Here is a 5,167-nt window from a genome sequence, read left to right as displayed (position 1 = left end):
CCAAGGTGGTATGATAAGGGATGAGGTGTTTACTACTTTCCTGGCCTGTGCTCTGGTCTATGGGTGACCACAAGTACTGTTTTCTGCCTTGGAACTGTGAAGAGAATTCCCTCTTCACTACCACTACAAGTTCCACCATGCCAGCACTCCTCCTTGCCCCAGGACTGCCACCTAGAACTGTGACTCAAATCCAAGTATGTGCAAAGCAAGAGAATTCTGTACCAGCAAAGAGATCCCTGCAATCCCCCTCTGATCAGCCACTTGATTCTCTCTCAGTCTGTGGGCCAGAAGCTCCAGAAGTTTGCCCCACCTGGGAGCACATGTGGGGACTGGGGCTGGGACCCAGCTTCTCTCTCACCACGGTCACAGACTTTTCCTACTGACCTTCTAAGGTGTCATTGACATTCGTAGGTTGGGAAGTCTGGAAACTGCCACAGCCACTTGCAATTCAGTCCTCTGAGGGCTGCTCCAGGCTTGCTGAGGCTTGTTTTGCCTGCGTGCCCATGCCAAACTGTGTTCCTCTCCTCACCTGGCCTGAAATAACTTTCAATCCACCATCCAAATTATCTTGGGCTGGAAATTTGTTTTACTCTTTCTTTTTGTGGGTTCTCCTGCTTTAGAATTTGTTTAGAGTCATTTTTTACAGGTACTTGGAGGGGTTTAGGGGAGAGCTCAAGCAAGTCCCTGACTTTACTCTGCCTTCTTGGCTCTGCCCCCCAGACACTTCCAATTCTCAATAATTTATTTCTACTAATCTGCCTCTTTTCAATTGGATTCTATTAAACAAAACAAGTATTTATTAGGTCACTACTATGGAGAAGCAATCTGAAAGAGAAATGAAGTAAAAAATGAAACAGTCTTTGCTCTTAAATAGGTTATTTTCTACTTCATTCTACCATTCTACCTCCTCAGGTCATTATGCCCTATATTACTTAAGCAGATGTCAGCTTTTAGATCTTATCCTTTTAAACTTATTACAGATCTCTCTCCAACTCCAGAGCTCCTGGAAGTTTGCTTATATACTTCTATATCAGTTAAACATAGATCCTCTGTGCCCTCTTATTTCTCTTCCTAATCTTTTAATTTTATTGAAAAACTGAGTGACAATAAGAAACACAATTATAAATAACATAATGAAAAAATAAGAATTTTGCTAATCAAACTGTCTTTTCCAACAAATTCCCATAATTACATTTGCAAAAAGATGCATAGCCATACAATAAGGTAATAATAATATTAGAATTTGGTTTGTGTAGCACATTAAAATTAGCATTTTATAGTTATTCTCTCATTTGAACCTCACTTTGTTACTAATCAGTCCCCTAAGTCTCATATCATAAACTGTCTGTAGGAAATCTCTACCTTGATGCTGTACAGAAAATTTAAACACAATGCAATGAGAGCAGACCTCATTATTTTGTGCCCTAAACTTATCCATTATCCTAATTTCTTCCTTTCTGATGGTGGTGCTACTATTCTTACATTCATCTGGCTTCACAACTTCACGGTGATGATATCTGATTCCTCTCACCTTTTAAATGCAATATCCAATAATTTGACAAATCTTATCAATTCTACCTCCATAAAACCTCATGCATTTAACTACTTCTCTTCATCCATAGAGCCATAACTTTAATTTAGGTCTCAATCATATCTTTCCTGGGCTATTGTAACATTCTACCAATTGTTATCCTTGCTTCCATCTTCTTTCCTCTCCAATACACCATCACTACAACCTTCAAAATAATTTTCTGAAAATACAGATTTGAATATGTCAAAACATACTATAAGAATATTCAATGATTTTGTGAAGTCCTTATCTTGGCAAGTCTAACCCTTGACAATATAACAACCTAATCTGACTCTAGTCTATTCCTCTAGGCTGATTTCACAGTATGCCCTTAGTGCACTTTCAGTCAAACTACTAATTAAGCAAATTGAATTAAATGCTATAAGCAATGCCAAGTCCATAAGGATGAATTCTTTTAGAACTCAAATCAGTTTGAAGTCTTCTAACTTCAAAGCTATCAGCACATTCCTATGTTGATTTAACTTTGGAGTTCTGGAGTGCATATTACCTTGCTGATCTAAAAATCTAGAAGTGAAAAATCACAATATTCTTACAAACCTTAGATATTTTCAGAACAGTTTGAAAGGCCAATTTAAAAATTGAAATGAGAGAGGAGTTCCAATATTCTGATTATTTCTGTAGTTGTTGGTTTAAATACAAAACATCTTGGTATTCAGGTGCAGACAATCTGTCAAACTCTCATAAATGTTTCTGGCTTTACCTTCCTTGCTGCTTGTTTGAGTTTCTCATTATAAAGATCTTTAGTAAAGGGGATTTTGTTGTGAATTGTTTGGGCAACATTTATGCACAAATTAGTCCCAGAAGTTAGAAATAGACCATTTATGAGACTAATCTCCAGAAAACAATATCTTAACCCTAAAACTCCAGATTACACATAAGAAAATTCAATTACTACCAAATTATATATGCAAAGGAAAATCATAATAATAATTAGAGGAAAATTTCTGAAGTTCTTGAAAGATTATACCTTTTTTGTAAGTTGTGCAGAGTCAATTACAATATCTTACATCTATTTTGAGAAAAATGGTAGAAGTGCAGTCAGTACTTCTCTCCTGAGAAAAGTGAAAGTTGTATTGGTTTAAAACAAAAAAACAAGGGGGAGCTAGGTGGCTCAGTGGATAGAGCACCTGCCCTGAAGTCAGGAAGACCTGAGTTCAAATCCGGCCTCAGACCAAACACTTGACACATAGTAGCTGCGTGACCTTGGGCAAGTCACTTAACCCCTATTGCCTCACTAAAATAAAAAAAAATAAACAAAAACAAAAAAAAAAACAAAAAAAAGCCACAAAAAAGAGAATAAGCAGAGATTTTAAGTGACCATGACTTGGAGGCATGAAGAAATTATATATGAATATTTTTAAAAGAAATTGGCAATTTCAAAGCTGTCATATTATTTGAAGTTTCAGTCTTAGATAACTGTAACTCTCGCCATCCATTGCCTTGTCCCCTACACATATGCTGCTTAATGAAGGTAGAGATAATCATGGAACTATTCTGATTGGGTCCAATATAAATTTATGTTACTCCAATTGGGCACTCACTATTGCTAAGCAAACTTTCTCCACCTTCCTTATCACTTCATTATCCAACTCAGCTCTTACAAATGTATTCATCCTTCCTTAAACATTGTATGGCTCTCCCTCATCCTATTCCCTCAGCTGATAAATTTGACTTATAAGTTACTGAAATAAAAGTAAGATCATTTCTTTATTTACTTTAAAAAATTTACCCCAGTTATATTTAAAATAATTTTAAATATTTGTTTTTAAAACTCTGAGTTCCAAATTCTCTCCCTTAACCCCTCCTCATTGTTCGTAATTGAGAAGGCAAACAATTCTCTATAGGTATACATGAGTATTCATGCAAAACATCTCCATAATAGTCATACTGTGAAAGAAAACAGACAAAAAATCTCATAAAAAGAATAAAACAAAACAAAACAGTATCCTTAAATTTGTATTCAGACAGGATCAATTCTTTCTCTGAGAATGAATAGAATTTTATGTCATAAGTCCTTCAAAGTTATCTTGGTTCATTGTATTGCTGAGAATAGCTAAGTCATTCCCTGATGATCATCTTACAATATTGGTGTAACTTTGTACTCAGTACATTCACTTTGCATCAGCCCGTGCAACTCTTTCCACATTTTTCTGAGAGTATCCTGCTCATCATTTCTTACGTTACAATAGTATTTCATCCTAATCACATACCATGTTGGTTCCGGAGGTCAGGTTGTGGCAGTGGTGGTGGTGGGAGATGCTAGTGCTCACTTGGAATGGGGGGCTGGTGGCCTTGTGCTCAAGGGTCCCAGAGCCTGGCTGGGCCCCAGTCAACACCATACAGCCTCAGGCCTACCCAGAAATACAGTTGTGCTGTTTGTGCCACAGCAAGAGGCATGGGTAGTGGAGGGGATGGGTCGATTCCATGGTATTTTGGAACCGGGCTTGAACATCCTAATCCCTGTGCTGGATTGAATCCGATATGTACAGAGCCTCAAGGAGATTGTTATCAATGTGCCTGAACAGTCAGCTGTAACCCTTGACAACGTGACACTACAGATTGATGGAGTCCTTTACTTGCACATCATGGAACCTTACAAGGAGAACTACAGTGTAGAAGATCCAGAGTATGAAGTCACCCAGTTGGCCCAGACAACCATAAGAAGTGAGCTTGGAAAGGTCTCATTGGATAAAGTTTTCTGAGAATGAGAATCCCTGAATACCAGCATTGTGGATGCCAACAATCGGGCCTCTGATTATTGGGGTATCTGCTGCCTCTGCTATGAGATCAAGGACATCCATGTACCTCCTCTAGTCAAGGAGTCCATGCAGGTGCAGGTAGAGGCAGAGCATCGGAAATGTGCGACAGTGCTTGAGTCAGAGGGAACTCAGGAATCTGCCATCAATGTAGCTGAAGGAAAGAAGCAGGCACAGATCTTGGCCTCTAAGGCAGAGAAGGCTGAGCAGATCAACCAGGCAACCAGAGAGGCCAGCATAATGCTGGTCAAAGCAAAGGCCAAAGCTGAAGCTATAAGGATCCTGGCATCAGCTCTGACACAACAAAATGGAGATGCAGCAGCTTCCCTAACAGTGGCTGAGTAGTATGTCAGCGTTTTCTCCAAATTGGCAAAGGATTCCAACACCATCCTGCTACCTTCTAATCCTGGAGATGTCACTAGCATGGTGGCTCAGGCTATGGGTGTGTATGGAGCCCTTACCAAAACCTCCACAACTGAGACACCAAACTCAGCCTCTGATGGAAACATCAGGGTTGCCCAGTGAGTGAACACTGGTCTGGATGAAGAGCTGGAGCATGTAAAACTGAGTTAGAAGAACCTGGCTTGGCCTGCGGGACCTGGGAGTCCCCGCGGAGGCTTCTGATCCAGGACCTACCCTTACCCCCCTGCCCTCGACACTTCTGGAACCTTCAGCCAAGATTTTGGTTATTTCTTTATTTGAACTTTAATCATGTAATAAACACATCAAGTGGGACAGCAAAAAAAAACAAAAACAAAAACAAAACCAAAAAACCAAAAAAAATAAAGCAAAAAATAATCACATACCATAACTTGTTCAG

The 5,167-nt window shown here is 39.1% G+C and overlaps 1 pseudogene; it reads left to right on the top strand.

Moving 5' to 3' along the window:
• The first annotated feature begins 3,876 nt into the window (after nt 1-3,876).
• On the top strand, nt 3,877-4,920 carry LOC114038378 (annotated as a pseudogene).
• Nucleotides 4,921-5,167: the final 247 nt, after the last annotated feature.

Source organism: Vombatus ursinus, unplaced genomic scaffold (assembly GCF_900497805.2).
Source record: "Vombatus ursinus unplaced genomic scaffold, bare-nosed wombat genome assembly UNPS02011014.1, whole genome shotgun sequence".
Classification (NCBI taxonomy): Eukaryota; Metazoa; Chordata; class Mammalia; order Diprotodontia; family Vombatidae; genus Vombatus; species Vombatus ursinus.
Note: the sequence above shows the minus strand (reverse complement) of the source record. Positions and strands in the feature narration are given on the sequence as shown.